At 39.9% G+C, this 24,639-nt stretch overlaps 1 protein-coding gene across 3 annotated transcripts in view; it reads right to left on the reverse strand.

The window, feature by feature from the left end:
• LOC130294632 (uncharacterized) overlaps positions 1-24,639 on the reverse strand; it is a 181,529-nt gene that overhangs the window by 69,890 nt on the left and 87,000 nt on the right. The window contains exon 1 of one of the 3 annotated variants that reach the window (XM_056544784.1): positions 18,863-18,957. The exons of the other annotated variants lie outside the window; for them this stretch is intronic. The gene's annotated coding sequence lies outside the window, so the exon portion shown is untranslated. Of the gene's footprint in view, positions 1-18,862; positions 18,958-24,639 lie in introns of those variants that run through there. 3 annotated transcript variants of the gene reach the window in all.

Below are 24,639 nucleotides of genomic sequence, written 5' to 3' on the forward strand. Positions count from 1 at the left end.
CCTACCCATTGAAGTCAATGTGTAGCAAAATCCGGTTGCAGAAAATATGCAGCAAAATATGACATATGTGACCCTACCCTAAAAGTGTTCTACACTTGTTTGAGGCTTTAATGCATTGCTGGTTCGCAGATAATCTATTTGCCTGCTAACTAAGCCTTTTAGAAGAGTTTATCAAGCCCATCTAGCTCTCTCTGGACTCTAGAGGTTACCATACAAACACCCTGTGAGTTCCATACACAAGCCTCGGCAACCTGACTGCCAAGCATGGGCTGCTTCTCTCCATGGCAAACTTTGCAGATCAACTCTGGAGGTTGGCCAGGATGAAAAAAAAATATGGGTAATGTCTTCCAAATATTGTGCCCCATCTGTCCACAGGGTGTGAACGTGCAGGTCAGCTTTACTTCAATGTAACTGAGCTACCATACCCAGCTCAATTTATAAGTGGATGTGGCTGTTTTTGATGTGCATAAACAGTTACATACACCTTAAAGGGGTACTCCAGTGCTTAGACATCTTATCCCCTATCTAAAGGATAGGGGATAAGATGCTTGATCGTGGGGTCCCGCCGCTGGGGACCCCCGTGATCTTGCACGCCGCACCCCATTAAATCACGCTCCAGGGACTGATTTAACAGGTTGCAGCGTGCAAGATAACTGTGGTCCTTTGAGATAGGGGATAAGATGTCTAAGCGCCGGAGTACCCCTTTAAAAACAGCTGTGTTTTTATCTTTATACTTTATTTTATTTATCCAGCTTTCAGAAAACACAATTCAGGAGAGGTAAGAAGCAAATACAATTAATTCATATTCTTTTTATAGACAGCCATTGAAGTTGGAGGAAAAGGTTAAAATGCAAATACCAAAAAGAGTTCTAGAGGACCTGTGGCCTATCAACAAAAATATTGTATTTTTATTGTTAAATAGCTTAGGGTATCCTGATCACACCCTTTTTACAGTTTCTTGATACACCCTTCTGTTCCTAGGATATGTGGGTTCATAGTTTGACAATTCAGGGAATCAGATGGGCGGGAACTTAATTTTTATAATATAAATGACAGGTGATGGGTGGGATTATACAGTCAGGGGGTGTGAATGTTACACATTTAGGGTAAGTATGCCTAATACACCCCACCTCCCCTAACTATAAAAGTACGTCCATCACCTGATCACTCCATTATTAAAATTAAGTTCACGTCACCATTTGACTGATTCCCTGAATTGTCAGACAAACTATAAACCTTTATATCTCGGGAACAGAAGGGCGTATCAACTGTAAAAAGGTGTGTAATCAGGGTGCGCTAAGCTATTTAATGACTATGCAATAAAAATTAAATATAATAATAATAAGCTGGCCACAAGTCCTCTTTAAAGTGTTAGTCCCATACTTAAAACCCACATGATCTTCAGCTCCAGTGTTGGGAGTCTTGCAAACATTGTGCTTTTAAAAAAAAAAAAAAACAGTCGGCCACCCTAAATATAGGTCATTATGCCAACGAGTTCTGCACTGTGCAAGGTTTGCCTCCTGTAGGGGAAAAACCATTGTCCCACATGTTGAAATCCTGAGAATAATAAATATTTCATAAATAAGACATTTATCAATGTCCGAGAAGCCAGAGATACATCAGCTGTGGGAGAATGGTACAGTGTGCATTTCTCTCCTACACAGGTTTGTGGATGTCAGGAGGAAAGAACAGAGGGAGAGTGGTCCATAGCACCAACCATTGGCCACATACGATAGCAACCAATCAGATCACTTTTTTCATTTTGCAGAGGCCTTGTTAAAAATGAAAGTAGTAATCTGATTGGTTGCTATGGGCAACTCAGCAACTTTTCCTCTGTACAGGTTTTGCTAAATCTCCCCCTATATTCTTAATCAGCTGAGTGTGTCACGATTCATACTTACATTATTTGCTAGACATTATTGCACAAGATGGGCCGCATGTTATAGAGAACTGTCATCATTATGACATTTATCATTCTCAGGATTTCCATATACGGAACATTTTGTTTCCCTACAGGAGATAAACATTGCGCAATGCAGCACTCTTACTAGAGATGAGCGAACTTACAGTAAATTCGATTCGTCACGAACTTATCAGCTCGGCAGTTAATGGCTTTTCCTGCGTAAATTAGTTCAGCCTTCAGGTGCTCCCGTGGGCTGGAAAAGGTGGATACATTCCTAGGAAAGAGTCTCCTAGGACTGTATCCACCTTTTCCAGCCCACTGGAAAGCTGAACTAATTTATGCAGGAAAAGTCATCAACTGCCGAGCCGAGAAGTTCGTGACGAATCGAATTTACTGTAAGTTCGCTCATCTCTAACTCATACCATACCCTAATAGTTTTTCTTCTTGATCAGCCAGTTTTAGAAAGTTTTTTTTTTTTAATCTTTCTTGATAAACTTAAATAGCATGTAATTTCTAACGTACCTGTTAGTCGTGTAAATCCAGACATCTTGTAAAAATCTAAAAGATAATAACAGAGTTAATTTGCTGCTATTATGTTTTCCTGCACTTCCCTTTACTTTTGCCACAAACAAAGCTGGCCATGGACATAGATATTGTTAAAAAAAAAAAAAAGCCCGTTTATGGGCATGAAGGTAACACGGCTATGGGATCACGTAAAACACTATATCCCATACAGAGCTACAGTGTGGAGCAGAATGCAAGACAATCCTACCAGTAAACCCTGTGTGTAAATAGGTGCCACATCTACTTTCACACAAGTTGAAATGGTTTTTGCATTGAAACTATTAAGGTCTCTTCATAAATATGGTGTTCTTGATTAATGTCATTTTTTTTTCAATGCAGTTACTCTATTAACTACAGTGATCCCTCAACTTACAATGGCCTCAACATACACTAGTCTTTTCTGGACCATTGTAACTTGAAACCAGACTCAACATACTGGCCCTCATTTACTATTCTAAACCCGACCTCTTTTGTCGGGTTTTTTTGTTGCATCTTTGTCTGCGCCATGTCGCAGACATCGTGCGCCAGTCTGCGACACGATGCAACATTTTTTCCCCGACGGACCCGATGTGCATTCTCCCAAACCCGAAAAATGGGCGTAACCCGACATTTCTGAGCTTTCCCACCCGAATTTGTTGTATTGTTGTGGATTTTTTCCCCCGACAGCTCAGAGGAGTTGGAAACCAAAACCAACAAAACCCAAGTGCGACAAACAGGATGCGACATAAATACCAGGGGAAAAAAGTAGTCGGGTAAGAAAGCAACATAGACTTACAACCCAATTTTCTTAGTAAATGAGGGCCACAATGTACAGACAGGCCAGATCTGTGATACCTGTCACAACTGGAGAAACTGACCAATCAGAATGGGCATTTTACTGGTAAATCACCTGTATTACTGAAGTGCATGCACTGACTGATGTCTGGTAGCGCCCCCTACAGTACAGGGAGGAAATACATTTTCTGTACTACTCCTTACCTGTACCAGGGTTAGCTGCTCCTTTTGGACACCAAGTAAGGGTGGCTCCATTTGGGACACTGTGTGTACTGTATAGGACCCTGAAGAAGCTCCTGTCCTCTACATAAACCATTGTTTCCCAACCGGGGTGTCTCCAGCTGTTGCAAAACTACAACTCCCAGCATGCCCGGACAGCCAACGGCTGTCCGGGCATGCTGGGAGTTGTAGTTTTGCAATAGCTGGACACAGGCTGGTTGGGAAACACTGACAGACAGTGATTTACAGCTCCCAGCAGATCTTTCTTACTTTTATATGTACGATCTTGCTTTCTCTCTATTAGTTATCTACTTATTTTTCTTTTAATCCTTACTTTTTCCCTATTTTTGGATGACATTTTGGGGCTTCAGAACCAATTACCAGGTTTCCATAGAGTAATGGTCTCAACATACAATGGTTGTCCTGGAACCAATTAATATTGACACTTGAGGGACCACTGTATATATTTTCTTAATGTGCTAAATAATCTATTAAAATTACTACTTTATGTCAAGTGAAGAGATATCAAGTTGAATCAGCAAAACAAACATGTCCTGTCCATACGCATTAGAAAGGAGTTGGCCATGCCAAATCGGTTGAATTTCACTAGCCGTACCCTTACATGATCACTGATCGAATCACAGAAACAGAAGCCGTCTGGTAATGTGAAAGGGGTTAGAAAGTCTAAAAACAAGCACATGGTGCCACGTTCTAAAGAGACTCAAACAGAGATACAAAACCATTTCAAAGACTCAAACTTTCGACCAGCTACAATGATTATCCAGAAAAACCTACCAAAATTTCAAAGAGCTTGACTACTCATCCAGGGTTAAATAATAACCCGGAGAAACAAAAACAGAACTTCAGGCCTCACTTGCCTCAGTTCAGATCAACGTGTATGATAACTCAAGAAAGACACTAGACAAAAATGTCCTCCATATGAGAGTTACAAGCGGCAAACCGCTACTGACAAAAACAACACAAAAGCTTGTCTCATATTTGCCCAAAACATCTCGAAAAGTCATAATACTTGCGGAATAATATTCTGTGGATCTTCTCTTACCTTAAATCTGTCAGGTTGGATGGAGAAGCCGGTGCTGATAGTCTTTCTACACAGAACCCTGTGAAATTCTTTGGACAGCTGCTATTCCTGAACAGCATACAAGTGTCTAGATGGAGAGATACCTTCTCTTTTATAGGTTAAAGACTTTCTGAGTAATGGGCGTTTCCAGCAATTACCTCATTGTGCCTTTACAATACACCCAAACATTACCGAGCAGTGTTGAGCAAACCTGCGTGTCACATTCCCACCTTAATGGTATGTAACTCGCACAGATAGAAATGTATAGCAAGGAATCCTGTCAGAAACTGCTCTTGTGTAAGCCTCGTTGCTTAATGCAGACTTAAAAATAGAAAATAAGTTTAAAAACAAGAAGTGAAAAATATTCAGAAATAAAAAGTTATATTCGCAGTCAATGTTTCGGGTCAAATGTAATTTTCTTTTCATTTGTCTAGGACACGTTATGTATAAGTTTTATTCCGTTTCGTTTACATTTTAGATCAATTACCTATGTTACTGTGGGTATGATATCCTACCTTTGTGTTGTTTGATTATAAGAAGCATTCCGCTTTCTCCCTTATTAACATTAGCATGGTGAGAGTTAATGACCACCCTGCTCCCCTTCTTACCAGATGGCCTCAAGTCTCATAGAGTTATTGTAATGTCCATTTTTCTGTGTTTTGGTATTTTCTTCTTTGGGGCCTATTCAGATATGCTGTTTATGTCTGAACGGTTTCTCTGTTAACTTCTCTCTGGTAATGTGAGAGTTAATGCTTCAAGCCCTTCAGCTTTAAAAGGCCTCCTCAGGTACAGCTCTGGGCTGGTTATTTCTCCTGTTACTCTGACCATGGTTCTTTATGCACCGTTGTCTGTGGAGGAAAAGGAAATACTAGTGGAGAGGTGGCTGGACATGAACCTAGACAATTCTTTGAACATGCCACAAGCCATTAGAGGATATACCGTATTTTTCGCCGTATAAGACGCACTTTTTCTTCCCCAAAACTGGGGGGGAAAAGTTGGTGCGTCTTATAGGGCGAATACACACACCTATCGCGGCGGTCCCTGCGGCCATCAACGGCCGGGATCCACGGCTAATACAGGACATCACCGATCGCGATGATGCCCTGTATTAACCCTTTAGACGCGGCGATCAAAGCTGACCGCCGCGTCTGAAGCGAAAATAACACTAACCCGGCTGTTCAGTCGGGCTGTTTGGGACCGCCGCGGTGAAATCGCGGCATTACGAACAGCTTACAGGACACCGGGAGCGACCTTACCTGCCTTCTCGGTGTGTGCTCCGTGCCGGGATCCCCTGCATGGCCGGCGCTCTCCTTCGACGTCATCACGTCATCGCGCACGCCATCCCGTCATCCAATAGGAGCGGCGTGCTTAGCGATGTGATGACGGCGACGTGATGGCGGCGACGGAGAGCGTGGATCCCGGGGAAGAAGATGTCCGGAGCGACGGGGATACCCCGGGGACGCAGCGACAGCGATGGAGCGACATCCAGGGCAGCGGTGACGGGTCCAGAGCGGCGGGGACACGTGAGTATTACCTCCTTTACCAGTGGTCTTCAACCTGCGGACCTCCAGATGTTGCAAAACTACAACTCCCAGCATGCCCGGACAGCCGTTGGCTGTCCGGGCATGCTGGGAGTTGTAGTTTTGCAACATCTGGAGGTCCGCAGGTTGAAGATCATTGTTGGGTGCAGAATCTTTTTTTCTAGATTTTGCACCTTTAACCCCTTAAGGACTCAGGGTTTTTCCGTTTTTGCACTTTCGTTTTTTCCTCCTTACCTTTTAAAAATCATAACCCTTTCAATTTTCCACCTAAAAATCCATATTATGGCTTATTTTTTGCGTCATCAATTCTACTTTGCAGTGACATTAGTAATTTTACCCAAAAATGCACGGCGAAACGGAAAAAAAATCATTGTGCGACAAAATCGAAGAAAAAACGCCATTTTGTAACTTTTGGGGGCTTCCGTTTCTACGCAGTGCATATTTCGGTAACAATTACACCTTATCATTATTCTGTAGGTCCATACGGTTAAAATGATACCCTACTTATATAGGTTTGATTTTGTCGTACTTCTGGAAAAAATCATAACTACATGCAGGAAAATTTATACGTTTAAAAATGTCATCTTCTGACCCCTATAACTTTTTTATTTTTCCACATACAGTGCAGTATTCGGACTAATTTTTTGCGCCGTGATCTGAAGTTTTTATCGGTATGATTTTTGTTTTGATCTGACTTTTTGAACACTTTTTATTCATTTTTTAATGGTATAAAAAGTGACCAAAAATGCGCTCTTTTGGACTTTGGAATTTTTTTGCGCATACGCCATTGACCGTGCGGTTTAATTAATGATATATTTTTATAGTTCGGACATTTACGCACGCGGCGATACCACATATGTTTATTTATTTTATTTTTTTACACTGTTTTATTTTTTTTATGGGAAAAGGGGGGTGATTCAAACTTTTATTAGGGAAGGGGTTAAATGACCTTTATTAACACTTTTTTTTTACTTTTTTTTTGCAGTGTTATAGGTCCCATAGGGACCTATAACACTGCACACACTGATCTCCTATGCTGATCACAGGCATGTATTAACACGCCTGTGATCAGTGTTATTGGCGCTTGACTGCTCCTGCTGGATCTCAGGCACGGAGCAGTCATTCGTCGATCGGACACCGAGGAGGCAGGTAAGAGCCCTCCCGGTGTCCTGCAAGCTGTTCGGGACGCCGCGATTTCACTGCGGCGGTCCCGAACAGCCCGACTGAGCAGCCGGGTCACTTTCACTTTAGAAGCGGCGGTCAGATTTGACCGCCGCTTCTAAAGGGTTAATATCACACATTGCCGCGATCGGCGATTTGTGGTATTAGCCGCAGGTCCTGGCCGTTGATGAGCGCCGGGACCGACGCTATATGATGCAGGATCGTAGCGCGATCCCGCTTCATATCGCGGGAGCCGGCGCAGGACGTAAATATACGTCCTGCGTCGTTAAGGGGTTAAAATAGGGTGCGTCTTATATGCCGATGCGTCCTATAGGGTGAAAAATACGGTACATGTTTCAAGATCCTACCAATAACTGAAAGTTCAATGGGGCAATACATGAAAAATGTCATGCAAATTTGGGCCCTTTTTTGGAACATGTTTGGCTCACCAAAAACTGGCAATCTCCCAAGTTAACCTTGGTATGAAGTAAGCCATAATATGCACCAGAAAATGACAGGAGATATTTTAAAAATACTTTGGAGATAAGCTTGATCGGTAAGTCATGCTTTTATCTAAAAAAATGTGTTAGATAATAGGTGGTGCCAATAGGAAGACTGACTGCGGTGAGCTTCTCCATGAGGGACCCCCCAATCTAAAATGAGGTTGTCTAAATTAAATAAGTTCCTAGAGAAAAGAAGGTCCCACCATCATTACAGACAGGGATTCTTTACTGCTTTAAAGCGGTGAGAATATAAAACTCTGCCACAAAGTGCTGTGAGGGTTTACCTATTGAACATATTCAAGAGGGCCCTGGATGCCTTTATTGGAAGATATGGTATTAAAGCTATGGTTAATAGATTTCTGGAGGTGGAAATGTTGATCCAGGGATTTAGTTAGAGGCGGGAAGGAATTTTATGCCTTCATCTGGATTAGAGATGAGCGAATTTACAGTAAATTCGATTCGTCACGAACTTCTCGGCTCGGCAGTTGATGTCTTTTCCTGCATAAATTAGTTCAGCTTTCCGGTGCTCCGGTGGGCTGGAAAAGGTGGATACAGTCCTAGGAGACTCTTTCCTAGTACTGTATCCACCTTTTCCAGCCCACCGGAGCACCTGAAGGCTGAACTCATTTACGCAGGAAAAGTCATCAACTGCCGAGCCAAGAAGTTCGCGACGAATAGAATTTACTGTAAGTTCGCTCATCTCTAATCTGGATCAACACAGTAGGGTAAGTGGTGTCTCCAGCTTTCAAATTTTGGGGGGGCACACTGGGGGCCAGGACAAAAGTAGGGGGGGCAATTATAACCACACCACATTTATACATTGCACGAGCAAATTATATCCAAGCCAAGGGCAGCATCGGGGGACCATGAAGATCTCATTGACTTCAAAGGCAGCTTCAGCAGGTGTCTACGTGAAGAAGAAGTGACATGTCACTTATTTTTTGGCCAGTTCCCTGTCAAACATTAACATAAGTAATATATGTGTAGATAGAAGCGTGCTGGCACTACCTGTATTGTGTGGTTCACAAAAAATAAGTTCGTCCTATAATCCGGACTCTAAAGTATCAGACAGCACAGGCTTGCAATAATGTGGTGCTCATGTAATATAGGTAAAGACAGTTCATCCAATCGCAATGATGTAGAAAAATTACAGGCAACTCACCAATCTTTTGCAAGACTTCATGCTTTAATTCCAGGGTGTGCAGGCAAAGCGGCTCCATGCCGCACCAGTGAGCTAGATGCTAGTGCGAACAATGACCTGTATACTGAGACTAATATTACAAATAATATCAGTATACAAGGAGGAATATTATCACCATACATATTACCATCATACTGTAACTGACCAAATCCTGTATACTGAGACCAATATTACCAATAACACCAGCATACAGGGAGGAAATATTGTCATCATACATATTATGGTCATACTGTTACTGACACCAATATTACTGATAATGCCAGTACAAAAAAATAAAAATGGTCAGCACCTCCAGACAAAAGGTGCTTACTGTTAGTTGTGTGCGTTACTAGCAAAAACAAATAATACTGCCACACCATGACCACGACTACCATTGTGACTGACTAATGACCGACTAACACCAATTGTTACTGTATAAAATTCATTTTACAAATACCAATACTCCCACATACACTGGCCTTATAGTGGTAGATACCAGCTGTACACATCACAGTGTGTATTATCCCTGTACTGTGACATCACTGTGTATTATCCATGTGCTGTGACATCACTGTGTGTATTATCCCTGTACTCTGACATCACTTTGTATTATCCCTGTACTGTGACATCACTGTGTATTATCCATGTGCTGTGACATCACTGTGTGTATTATCCCTGTACTGTGACATCACTGTGTATTATCCCTGTACTGTGACATCACTGTGTGTATTATCCCTGTACTGTGACATCACTGTGTGTATTATCCCTGTACTGTGACATCACTGTGTGTATTATCCCTGTACTGTGACATCACTGTGTGTATTATCCCTGTACTGTGACATCACTGTGTGTATTATCCCTGTACTGTGACATCACTGTGTGTATTATCCCTGTACTGTGACATCACTGTGTGTATTATCCCTGTACTGTGACATCACTGTGTGTATTATCCCTGTACTGTGACATCACTGTGTATTATCCCTGTACTGTGACATCACTGTGTGTATTATCCCTGTACTGTGACATCACTGTGTATTATCCCTGTACTGTGACATCACTGTGTATTATCCCTGTACTGTGACATCACTGTGTGTATTATCCCTGTACTGTGACATCACTGTATATATTAAGCCTGTATACCCTAATGTCACTGTACATATTTACCTTGCACTGCGAGTGACAATACAGGGTAAATATGCACAGTGAAATCACAGTTCAGAGTTAATATAAACAGTAATGTCTCTGTACAGGGACAATAAACAGTTTTGCCACTACAGGGTTAATAAACGCAGTGTTGTCACAGTAGAGGGTAACTATACAGTGATGTCATTGTACCGGGAAAATATACACAGTGAAGTCAGCATTCAAGAATAATAAACTGTGATGTCACTACAGGGTTGTTATACACAGTGACATCAAATTACAGGATGAAGCGCAGTGATGTCACAGTTTATTATGAAGCGCAGTGATGTCACAGTTTATTATGAAGCGCAGTGATGTCACAGTTTATTATGAAGCGCAGTGATGTCACAGTTTATTATGATGCGCAGTGATGTCACAGTTTATTATGAAGCGCAGTGATGTAACAGTTTATTATGAAGCACAGTGATGTCACAGTTTATTATGAAGCACAGTGATGTCACAGTTTATTATGAAGCACAGTGATGTCACAGTTTATTATGAAGCGCAGTGATGTCACAGTTTATTATGAAGCGCAGTGATGTCACAGTTTATTATGAAGCGCAGTGATGTCACAGTTTATTATGAAGCACAGTGATGTCACAGTTTATTATGAAGCACAGTGACGTGTCAGTTTATTATGAAGCACAGTGACGTGTCAGTTTATTATGAAGCACAGTGATGTCACAGTTTATTATGAAGCACAGTGATGTCACAGTTTATTATGAAGCACAGTGATGTCACAGTTTATTATAAAGCACAGTGATGTCACAGTTTATTATAAAGCACAGTGATGTCACAGTTTATTCTGAAGCACAGTGATGTCACAGTTTATTGTGAAGCGCAGTGATGTCCCAGTTTATTATGAAGCGCAGTGACGTCACAGTTTATTATGAAGCACAGTGACGTGTCAGTTTATTATGAAGCGCAGTGATGTCACAGTTTATTATGAAGCACAGTGACGTGTCAGTTTATTATGAAGCACAGTGATGTCACAGTTTATTATGAAGCGCAGTGATGTCCCAGTTTATTATGAAGCACAGTGACGTGTCAGTTTATTATGAAGCGCAGTGATGTCACAGTTTATTATGAAGCACAGTGACGTGTCAGTTTATTATGAAGCACAGTGATGTCACAGTTTATTATGAAGCACAGTGATGTCACAGTTTATTATGAAGCACAGTGATGTCACAGTTTATTATGAAGCACAGCGATGTGACAGTTTATTATGAAGCAGTGATGTCAGTTTATTATGAAGCACAGTGATGTCACAGTTTATTATGAAGCACAGTGATGTCACAGTTTATTATAAAGCACAGTGATGTCACAGTTTATTATGAAGCGCAGTGATGTCACAGTTTATTATGAAGCGCAGTGATGTTCCAGTTTATTATGAAGCGCAGTGATGTCAGTTTATTATGAAGCACAGCGATGTCACAGTTTATTATGAAGCACAGTGATGTGACAGTTTATTATGAAGCACAGTGATGTCAGTTTATTATGAAGCACAGTGATGTCACAGTTTATTATGAAGCACAGTGATGTCACAGTTTATTATGAAGCACAGTGATGTCCCAGTTTATTATGAAGCATGATTAGACACACAGGTATAGGGCGCAACTCCAGCTGACACGCCGACAACAGGATTTTAGGTGAGTATACACATGGATGTTCTGACTCACGGTTTAGTAGAAAATTTCTTTCTTGTTTATTCAAGTATATTCGGGTATTGTCTCGCAGGACATCAGGTTAGCAGCATAATATGCAAGCAGCAAAGGCGGATACAAGCTCCGTGCTCCCTTCAGTCATGGCCCAACGTTTCAGGGGCAAGCCCCCTTAGTCATGCGCAATGGCTGCCCGGAACATGAGCAATTAAATAGAAGTAAAACAGCTGAAAAATATTAACCCTTTATAACATTCGTCATTATGCGCATAAATATTTATCATTAGGGTACAACTATAAAAATACATTGAAGTTACAACATTCATTCAACAAGGGTTAATATTTTTCAGCTGTTTTACTTCTATTTAATTGCTCATGTTCCGGGCAGCCATTGCGCATGACTAAGGGGGCTTGCCCCTGAAACGTTGGGCCATGACTGAAGGGAGCACGGAGCTTGTATCCACCTTTGCTGCTTGCATATTATGCTGCTAACCTGATGTCCTGCGAGACAATACCCGAATATACTTGAATAAACAAGAAAGAAATTTTCTACTAAACCGTGAGTCAGAACATCCATGTGTATACTCACCTAAAATCCTGTTGCCGGCGTGTCAGCTGGAGTTGCGCCCTATACCTGTGTGTCTAATCATGAATCATTGAACAGAGAGGCTGGAGCTCTGTTGTATAGGAGTTTTATATACACTCTATACATTGAAATAACTCGGTTACTACTGTGTATACTAGATTCTGTGTCCAGATAACCTTGAGTTATAGAGAAAATGTCTTTTTCAGACATATCTCATATGACCTATAATGCAGCAGAAGTGTTTTCATTTTCCGAACATGAGCGTAATGACATTCTCGCTCAAGCTACCCATGCGGGTTTTTCATTTTCAACTATAAAAGAACAATGTAAAGTTGATTATGTTAAAAAATTGCAAACACTTACCAAAAAAGAGATGAATTTGTCCTTTCATGCCTCAACATTAACCGAATATTTGAAAGTGAAACGCATACCAAGAGGATTGCGATGTAAATTGACTCCTAATCTATTACCGGATGATGCGGTTTTCCATCAAAGGTGGTATGCCATGAATAACAGACATTCATTAGATCTTATGCTATTAACCGTGCAGCACTTACAAATGGCTATAGATCCACTTAAAAAAGAAATGAAAGAAATGGAAACCAAACTTAAAGAAATTAAATCTGAAACAGAGCTTGAACAAATTAAAAGCGAATTAAATTTCGAAATGGAAAAGTTAAAAACTTCTACTCTACAAAATAAATTGCAAAAATTTGAACGCGACATGCGCGATTATTTGCACAATCGCGTCTATACATGGGCCGAAGAACGCCGGCAACAGCGGACTATAAGACAACAAAAAAACTACTACAGTAATGCCTCTTCTACGGATAATTCAGATATGGACAACAAGAAACCGCAACGTATGAACACTCGTTCAGGACAAGAATCATCTCGTTTTTTAGGTCGCGGAAAAACTGCAAAAAAGAAAGATCCAATATCTACAGAGACAGGAGAGACGTCAGCGATAACATCTTCACAATCAGAAAAAGAAAAAGAAGAAGACGACGAGTCAACAAAGAAAAAGAAACAAAAGAAGTGAATAATTTGGTTATTAATATTTCGGATAGGACATTATCTCAAGAAGAACTGAGTTTACTAAATAAGGGACTAAATTATGTGCCGCTACACGAAAAGTCTAAATTCGAATTCAAAATAGAATTTTATAAATTCTGTAGGAATATTCGAATGCAAATGTTCCTCTTCGATATTAATCGCTCACTAGGAAAAAAAGGAGGATGTGATGATGTTCCACTGTCGCTCAAAAAAAGTTCTTCATATGATCCCCCTATTAACAATGATAGCTTAGAGGTATTTAAAAATACAGTAATTAGAGAAGTAGAAAATCAAAGGCAGGATACTCCATATATCAAGTCTAACCTGAATAAAGCCGAATATTTTGCATTACAGTCGCTTAAAAATGACCCCTCCCTTGTCATAAAGAGAGCTGACAAGGGAGGTGCCATAGTTGTGATGAATAGGTCAGACTACATGATAGAAATTTATAATCAATTTTCTGATGACAAAGTTTATGTTAAATTGAAAAAAGATCCTACATGTGAATTTAAAAGTACAGTTGATGCTTATATTAGGCATAATGTAGAAGATTGTGTTATTTCAGAAAAATTGGCCCGATCACTTATAGTGGATTATCCCAGAGTTCCAGTGTTGTACACTTTACCTAAAGTCCACAAGGACCGCGAGAGGCCACCGGGGCGCCCGATCGTATCTGGATCGGGATCCCTGTTACAGCCTCTTGCGATCCTTGTGGACAGTTATCTACAGAAAGAAGTAAAAAAAACGACCTAGATGTTTACTTGATACTACAGATTATTTGTCACATTTGGAAAAAGTCAATTTTCATGATGTTACCTATTTATGCACTTTAGATGTACAAAGTTTATACACCAATATCCCCCAAGAGGAAGGATTTGAATGCATAAGAGAAATTTTAGCAAATAATCCCATGCTAAATAATAGAATGCTAGCTTTTTTGATGACTATTTTAGAAATGGCACTTACAAAAAATTATTTCAGATTTGATACGGAGTTTTATCTCCAAAATCATGGCGTTTCAATGCGGTCCTCTGTGGCCCCATCTTTAGCGAATGTATTCATGTCTAAATTTGAAGATCAGTATGTTTTTTCCACAGGAATGTCGGACCCGTCGTCGACGTGGGTTCGCTACGTCGACGACGTGTTTATGGTATGGCGTGATACAGAAGAATCATTACTAGATTTTGTCAGCAAATTAAATCAGGTACATGAGAGCATTAAATTCACCCTTACCAATGATATATCTAGGATACATTTCTTAGACGTAGAGGTAACAAAAACAGGGAATTGCTGTTCCACTACACTTTATACAAAGCCGACTGATCGGAATAATATGTTACATAAAAATAGTTACCATGCTCCCAATATCTTTAACAGCCTACCCCGAAGCCAGTTTATAAGAGCTCGTCGTATTACAAGTACAGACATAGAATACGAAAAAACTAGCGAGCAGATCGCAAATAAATTTATTGTAAAAGGTTATAATAAATATAAAATCCAGAAAGAGAGAGAGAAAATAAGGCAACTAACAAGAGAACAATTGAGGACTAGATCAACTAGAAAAGAGAAAGATACAAAACAGATTCTATATGTAGGTATATACGATAAAAGGAGTAAGATGGTTAAAAATACGATTCAAAAATACTGGGGATTATTAAGAAATGATGAAAAATACGGACATCTGTTTAATACAGCACCTATGTATGTACATAAAAAAGGCAAATCTATTGGAGACCAACTAATTAAAAGTGATATCGTTAAAAAGAAAAAAGATAGACAAACGTTTTTGGCTGCTAAGAAGTATGGCACATACCCTTGCCTCTCGTGCTCGAACTGTAATAATATCATCAAAGGGTACAATGTCACCCATCCAAGTAAAGGGAATAAAATTAAAAGCAAAGGCTTTTTTACTTGTAATTCTGACAATGTCGTTTATTTATTAAAATGCCCGTGCGGCAAAGGGTATGTAGGCCAAACTTCTCGAAATGTAAAAACTAGGATTACTGAACACAAGTCAGCTATTAGAAAAACGTTACAGAAATCTGCACAAGACCTACCAGATAGCGTATCCACTAAATATGGAGAAACCACCGTAGCTCGACATTTTAAAGAGGCAGAACACCAAATTTCAGAACTTAGATGGCAGGTGTTAGAACAGGTCCCTATTCAGACCAATGAGGATTTAAACCGCAAACGTTTGCTACAGCGAGAAACGTTCTGGATAACAGAACTGGAAACACTTACACCGAGAGGGATGAATGAATGTTGTAACTTCAATGTATTTTTATAGTTGTTTACAGTTGTACCCTAATGATAAATATTTATGCGCATAATGACGAAAGTTATAAAGGGTTAATATTTTTCAGCTGTTTTACTTCTATTTAATTGCTCATGTTCCGGGCAGCCATTGCGCATGACTAAGGGGGCTTGCCCCTGAAACGTTGGGCCATGACTGAAGGGAGCACGGAGCTTGTATCCACCTTTGCTGCTTGCATATTATGCTGCTAACCTGATGTCCTGCGAGACAATACCCGAATATACTTGAATAAACAAGAAAGAAATGTTCTACTAAACCGTGAGTCAGAACATCCATGTGTATACTCACCTAAAATCCTGTTGCCGGCGTGTCAGCTGGAGTTGCGCCCTATACCTGTGTGTCTAATCATGAATCATTGAACAGAGAGGCTGGAGCTCTGTCGTATAGGAGTTTTATATACACTCTATACATTGAAATAACTCGGTTACTACTGTGTATACTAGTTTATTATGAAGCACAGTGATGTCACAGTTTATTATGAAGCACAGTGATGTCACAGTTTATTATGAAGCACAGTGATGTCACAGTTTATTATGAAGCACAGTGATGTCACAGTTTATTATGAAGCGCAGTGATGTCACAGTTTATTATGAAGCGCAGTGATGTCACAGTTTATTATGAAGCGCAGTGATGTCACAGTTTATTATGAAGCGCAGTGATGTCACAGTTTATTATGAAGCGCAGTGATGTCACAGTTTATTATGAAGCGCAGTGATGTCACAGTTTATTATGAAGCGCAGTGACGTCACAGTTTATTATGAAGCGCAGTGACGTCACAGTTTATTATTAAGCGCAGTGACGTCACAGTTTATTATGAAGCGCAGTGACGTCACAGTTTATTATGAAGCGCAGTGACGTCACAGTTTATTATGAAGCGCAGTGACGTCACAGTTTATTATGAAGCGCAGTGACGTCACAGTTTATTATGAAGCGCAGTGACGTCACAGTTTATTATGAAGCGCAGTGACGTCACAGTTTATTATGAAGCGCAGTGATGTCACAGTTTATTATGAAGCGCAGTGATGTCACAGTTTATTATGAAGCGCAGTGATGTCACAGTTTATTATGAAGCGCAGTGATGTCACAGTTTATTATGAAGCGCAGTGATGTCACAGTTTATTATGAAGCGCAGTGATGTCACAGTTTATTATGAAGCGCAGTGATGTCACAGTTTATTATGAAGCGCAGTGATGTCACAGTTTATTATGAAGCGCAGTGATGTCACAGTTTATTATGAAGCGCAGTGATGTCACAGTTTATTATGAAGCGCAGTGATGTCACAGTTTATTATGAAGCGCAGTGATGTCACAGTTTATTATGAAGCACAGTGATGTCACAGAGACTACAGAATGTACAACTGTAAGTATGATGAAGATGGCGGGATTCTATCGAAACGTCACACATACATGGGGGAATAAAACACTTAGATAATATAGATTAATAGATAGATATGAGATAGATAGATAGATAAGAGATTGATAGATAGATAGATAGATCAGTGTATCCCAATCAGGTGGCCTCTAGCTATTCCAAAACGACAACTCCCAGCATGTCTTTGGCTTTATGAGCATACTGGGAGTTGTAGTTTTGCAACAGCTGGAGGCCCCCTGGTTTGGAAACACTGATCTATCTATCTATCCATCCATCTATCTATATCCATCTATTTATTTATTTATGTATCTATCTATCTCACATAGATGAGAGATAGATAGATGAAAGATAGATAGATATGAGAGATAGATAGATGAAAGATAGATAGATACATAAATAGATGGATATATAGATAGATATGAGATAGATAGAAAGATAGATAAATAGATACTATCTCTTTCTATCTATCTAAAACAAATAAAAACGGCACAACCAAAATCCAGAGAATAGAGAGAAGTCGGGGTGCTCGCATACTTGGAACCTGGGTCCACTGGTTCCTTAATCCAGATAAAGAACAATATGATGCAGCAAGCCACAAGTTTGCAGAAAATGGTGGTTTATTCCATCATGTGGAATAAACCACCATTTTCTGCAAACTTGTGGCTTGCTGCATCATATTGTTCTTTATCTATCTATCTATCTATCTATCTTTCTATATCCTATGTATCTATATCATATCCATCTATCTATATCATATCTATCTATCATCTATCTATTTATCATCTATTTATCTATCTTTCTATCTATCTCATATCTATCTATATATACATCTATTTATGTATATATCTATATATCATCTATCTCTCATATCTATCTATCTTTCATCTATCTCTCATCTATCTGAGATAGATATGAGATAGATAGATAAACAGAAAGATAGATAGATACATGAATAGATGGCTAGATAGATAGATAGATAGATAGATCTATCTATCTATCTTTCTCCTATCTATCTATATCATATATCATATAAATGTATCTATATCATATCATATCTATCTATATCCTATCTATCTGTCTATATCATATCTATCATCTATCTATCTATATCATATCTATGTAGCTATCATCTATCTATCTATATCATATCTATGTATCTATCATCTATCTATCGATCTGTCTATCGTCTATCTATCCATCTATTTATGTATCTTTCTATATATCATCTCTCTATCTATATATCATCTATTTATCTATCTTTCTATCTATCTCATATCTATATATATATATATATATATGTATCCATCTATCTATCTCTCATATCTATCTATCTATCTCTCATCTATCTATCTCTCATCTATCTGAGTTAGATAGATAAATATGAGATAGATAGATATGAGATAGATAGACAGATAGATAGAAAGATAGATGCATGGATGGATGGATAGATATGAGATAGATAGATAGATAGGAGATAGATAGGAGATAGATAGATAGATACATAGGTAGGAGATATATATGAGATAGATAGATAGATAGATAGGAGATAGATAGGAGATTGATAGATAGATAAATAGATCAGTGTTTCTCAACCTGGGGTCCTCCAGCTGTTGCTAAACTACAACTCCCAGTATGCTCATAAAGCCAAAGGAATGCTGGGAGTTGTAGTTTTGCAACAGCTGAAGGCCCCCTGGTTGGGAAATACTGAACTACCTCCCACTGTCTCCTACAACTTTCCCCCTCTCCCCCAAGCAAGTTACTTACTTTAAAAGGGCAGCATCAGCAGTGGGCAGGTAAGTCTTCCATACTGGTGGTGTCCGGGCCTGTATACACACAGCGGGCCTGCTCCACAAGGTCCAGCATACAGGGGAGTGAGAGAGGGGGAGGAGCTTCCTGTCTGCTCTTCCCAGTCTGCATAGCGCGGCCCCTACGTGGTGACAGGGCTGCAGGCTGAAGATTTATTTAAAAAAAGGATGGCGGAGTAGATGGTTCCGGGGGGCGTCGGGTGCAGCGGGGGCTCGGGCCCCTTACTGGTGAACTAGCTGTACCCCCCTGATGGCCATGAGAGCTGCTAGTGACCTACTGCTGCTAGGGGGGGCACAAGGGGGGGCCAATCATGATGTAGGGGGGGGGGGGTGGCCCCCTCTGCCCCCCCCCTAGAGACGCCACTGAGTAGGGTTATAGGTTGGACTTGATGGCCTCCTGTCTTTGTATCAACTCATAACTATGGAACTATATATTTAACCCCTTATAGACCAAAGATGTATATTTACGTCCTTGGCCGGCTCCCACGATATAACGCAAGGTCACGTTGCGACCCCTGTGTCATATCGGGTTGGTTCCTGCATGTAACTCATGCCGGAACCCGGGGCTAATAGTGCCAGGCACTATTAACCCTTTAGACACTGCATTCAAAGTTGAATGCCGCGTCTAAAACTAAAGTAAAAGCTTCCCAGCTGCTCAGTAAGGCTGATCAGGACCACCGCAGTGAAAAACGGAGGTCCTCTTACCTTCCTGTGGCACGTCCGTTCGGCAATTGATTGCTCCAAGCCTGAGATGCAGGTTTGAGCAATCGACCACCGATAACACTGATCAATGCAAAGCTATGGCTTTGCAGTGATCAGTGTATAAGGTCAATGGGTGAGATTTATCAAAACCTGTGCAAAGGAAAAGTTGCCCAGTTGCCCATAGTAACCAATCAGATCGCTTCTTTCATTTTTCACAGGCCTTCCTTAAAATGAAAGAAGCGTTCTGATTGGTTGCTATGGGCAACTGGGCAAGTTTTCCTCTGCACAGGTTTTGATAAATCTCCCCCAATGTGTGCAGTGTTATAGCCCCCTATGGGAGCTATAACACTGCAGAAAAAAAGTGTAAAAAAAAAAAAAAAAGTTCATTAATGTGATTTAACCCTTTCCTTAATAAAAGTCCAAATCACCCCCCTTTTCCCATAAAAAAAAAAAAACATGTACATAAAAATAAATATAAACATATGTGGTATCGGCGCGTGTATAAATGTCCGAACTATAAAAATATATAATTAATTAAACCGCATGGTCAATGGCATAAGTGCAAAAAAATTCCACAGTCCAAAATAACGTATTTATGGTCACTTTTTATATCATAAAAAAATTTATAAAAATGGTACCGCTAAAAACTTCAGATCACGGCGCAAAAAATGAGCCCTCATACTGCCCCATACGTGGTAAAAAGATGATGACAATTTAAACGTATAAATTTTCCTGCATTCAGTTATGATTTTTATCAGAAGTACTACAAAATCAAACTTACATAAGTAGGGTATCATTTTAATCGTATGGACTTACAGAATAAAGATAAGATGTCAAGAAACGGAAGCCCCCCAAAATTACAAAATGTTACAAGATTTTTTCCGTTTCGCCGTAGATTTTTGGGTAAAATGACTGATGTCATTACAAAGTAGAATTGGTGGCGCAAAAAATAAGCCCTCATATGGATTTTTAGGTGCAAAATTTAAAGAGTTATGATTTTTAAAAGGTGAGGATAAAAACGAAAGTGCAAAAACTGAAAAACCTGTGGTCCTTAAGGGGTTAAGAAAGATTGCATAAAATAGTGGAAAGGCAGCATATGAATGTAGGCCAGTGAGATTGCAAGGGAACTCCTGTTACTGGAACTACTGGAAAGCATACACATGTGACCTTGTGGGATTAGTTTAACATGTCCCTAAGAGGTGTGTTTTCCAGGAACATGCACTTTTATGGTGATTAATAACCAGCAGTCTGGGTGGATCTTGTCAACCTTTCACTCCATGTTTCAGCTTGTTGGCATTCATCCCAATAATATCTGGTTTACCTGTTGTATCTTGTTGCTTGTCATATTTCTTATCTCTAAAAAAAAAAAGTTTAAGGAATTTGTGATGTAACAGAGAGAGCTGTGTATTTATTTAAATCCCACAAGTAATACCGATATTTGATATAACCTAATTCATATGGAGTTACTTGGTTCATATACCAAGGCTGAAGCAGCCCCATAAGGATACTACCCATTTTGACCTTAACCCCCTTCCTGCTATAGGATGTATGCATACGTCCAATCATCTGACACGTTCGCGCAATTGGACGTATGCATATGTCATAGCGATCTTGGGCACTGCCGCGGGCAGCGCAGGAGATCGGCGACGAGACCGGCTGTTAATCACAGCCGGAGTCCTGCCTCCGCTGCCGGAGTAGCGATCGCGCCGGTCCCGGCAGCATTAACCCCCTATATGCTGTGATCAATCCTGATCACAGCATCTATGGTGTTGACAGGGGGAGCGCTCTCCTCCTGTTTTCCAACGGCGGCTCGGCGATACGATCGCGGGTTGCTATGGCAGTAGGAAGTCAGATCATGGATCGCACAGGCTGTAGTGTGTGCAGCTCATCAGGTCATACTGTGCTGCAGTACAAATGTATTGCAGCATATTATAACCTGTAAAAAGTGTAAAAAATTAAATAAATACCCCCTTTCCCAATAAAAGCCCTGTATTATCACCAAAAAAGATCGAAAACACAAATCATATACATAATAGGTATTGCCACGTCCATAATGACGCGTACTATAAGACCATAATGTAAATTATCCCACACGGTGAACGCCGTAAAAAAAAAAAGTGCAACATTTGCCAATTTTGGTACAAATAGCGGAATAAAAAAGATCAAAAAGGTAGCACGTAGCACAAAAACGATACCAATAAAAAGTACAGCTCATCCCACAAAAAATAAGCCCTTACTCAATGGCGTCGGACAAAAAATAAAAAAGTTATAGCTGTTGGAAAATGGCAGAAAAAGAATTTTGCTCAGAAAAGGAAAAACAACATGGAAAACCATATAAAATGGGTGTCACCATGATCGTAACCCAACAGAATAAAGATAACATCACTTTTACCGCACAGTGTACACCATAAAAAAAATGCCAGAAATTTTCCAGTTTTTCACAATTTTTTTACGTTTTTCACAAAAAAAGCTGCATGTGTCAACAAAAATGCACCACTTATATAAAGTACAATATGTCACGAAAAAACTATCTCAGAATCGCTCTGCTCAGAAAAAGCGTTCTAAAGTTATTACCATTTAAAGAGATACATGTCAAATAAAAAATTAAAAAAAAGAGCCTGGTCATTGAGGTAAAAAATGGGTCCGTCCTTAAGGGGTTAAAGGGGTACTCCCGTGTAAAACTGTTTTCTATAAATCAACTGGTGCCAGAAAGTTAAACAGATTTGTAAATTACTTCTATTAAAAAATCTTAATCCTTTCAGTACTTTTTCGGGGCTGTATACTACAGATGAAACGTTTTTCAAGTTGGAATTTATTTTCTGTCACGACCACAGTGCTCTCTGCTTGACACCTCTGTCCATTTTAGGAACTGTCCAGAGCAGCATATGTTTGCCATGGGGATTTTCTCCTTCTCTGGAAAGTTCCTAAAATGGACAGCAGAGGTCAGCAGAGAACACTGTGGTTGTGACAGAAGAGAAATCCAAAAAGAAAAGCATTTCCTCTGTAGTATACAGCCCCTAAAAAATATTGGAAGGATTAAGATTTTTTTAATAGGAGTAATTTACAAATCTGTTTAACTTTCTGGCACCAGTTGATTTAAAGAAAAAAGTTTTCCACGGGAGTACCCCTTTAAGGACACAGCCAATTTTATTTATGCATTTTTGTTCTTTCCTCCTCGCCTTCTAAAAATCATAACTCTTATATTTTCATCCAACATGATGGCTTGTTTTTTGTGCGACCAGTTGTCCTTTGTAATGACATCACTCACTTTACCATAAAAATTTATGGAGAAATTTAAAAAATACTATTTGTGTGGGGAAATTGAAAAGAAAACCAAAATATTGCTAATTTTGGAAGGTTTTTTGTTTTCATGCTGTACAATTTACAGTAAAAATTACATGTTTTCTTTATTTTGTGGGTCAGTACGATTAAAATGATACCCATGATTGCATACTTTTCAATTATTGTACCGCTTAAAAAAAAAAATCTCAAACCTTTTAACCAAATTAGTGCGTTTAAAATCCCTCTATTTTGATGACCTATAACTCCCATTTTTCCATGTATGCGGCGGTATGAGGGAGATTTGCAAATATAAAATTATTAAGAATATATATATTTTTTGATGTGGTGATTTTATTATGTTTACGTCATTCACTAGAGATGAGTGAACTTTTGAAAAATTTGATTCGGGCGATTCGCCGAATTTTTCGAAAAAATTTGTTTCGATCCAAATTTATTCGCGGTGAATCTATATTAAAAACGGCTATTTCTGGCCTACAGAGAGCATCAATAGGGGTGTATAACACTTTGCTGTGGAGCAGGAAGCAGGAAGCAGCATGAGTACACAAGAGGGGTTCACAACCCCTAAAAAGTAAAAAGGTGAATGTTGAAATCTCTATTGAAGATGCATGTTAGGTAGTGCTACCATCCAAAAATGTAAGGCCTAAGCCCAGAAGCATCAGTAAGCCAAGTAGTTCCTGAAAGACAGTCAGGAAAAGGCATCAGCAGAACACAAGAGGATTTCATAACCCCTAAGATTGAAAGATCAAAGTTGAAATCTCAATTAAGCATGTATATAAGCTAGTGCAAAACATCCATAAATTTAAGGCCCAAGCCCTGAAGCATCAGTAAGCGAAGTAGTTCCTGAAAGATACAGGAGCAGGCATCAGAAGTACCTAAGAGGGTTTCATAACCCCTTCCATTGAAAGATCAATGTTGAAATTTCTATTAGGCATGTACTTAGGTCATGCTAAACATTCAAAAATTTAAAGGCCCAAGCCCAGAAGCATCAATAAGCCAAGTTGTTCCTGAAACACAGTCAGGAGCAGTCATCAGCAGTACCCAAGAGGGTTTCATAACCCTAATTGATAACCCGAGAGGGTTTCATAACCATAATTGTGAAGTGTTGGTGTAGCAACATGGTCAATCTACTCTGAGGCATCTGGCATTGGTAGGTGGAAATCCTGGCTGATCCATGCCTGATTCATCTTCACAAAAGGTAATTCTCTCCACATTTTTTGTGGACAGACTAGTTCGACTTTGGGTGACTATGGCCCCGGCCGCACTAAACACCCGCTCTGATGGCACACTACTGGCCGAGCAGGACAGCTTTTCCAGGGCAAACTCTGCTAGTTGCGGCCATAAATCAAGTTTGGCTGCCCAGAAGTCCAGCGGATCTTCAAGGTTTGTTGGCATGGCCATGTCAAGGTATGCCACTACCTGCTGGTTCAGGTCCTGCTCCATGTCTACTTGCTGCTGATGAAGTGCATGCAAGTCTTGCAAATGGGGTGAAGACTTCAGGAAGTGCTTGACAACCAGATTCAACACATGTGCCATGCAGGGCGCATGTTTCACACTTCCTTGTCGCAGCACGGACACAATGTTCTTCCCGTTGCCGGTCACCATGATTCCCATTTCCAGTTTTCGTGGAGTAAGCCATACTCAGATTTCTTGACAAATGAATTTTAGCAGTTCCTCCCCTGTGTGACTCCGTTCGCCAAGGCAAACCATGTGAAGAACAGCATGACACCGCCG

The sequence above is a fragment of the Hyla sarda genome, chromosome 10 (genome assembly GCF_029499605.1).
Source record: "Hyla sarda isolate aHylSar1 chromosome 10, aHylSar1.hap1, whole genome shotgun sequence".
Classification (NCBI taxonomy): Eukaryota; Metazoa; Chordata; class Amphibia; order Anura; family Hylidae; genus Hyla; species Hyla sarda.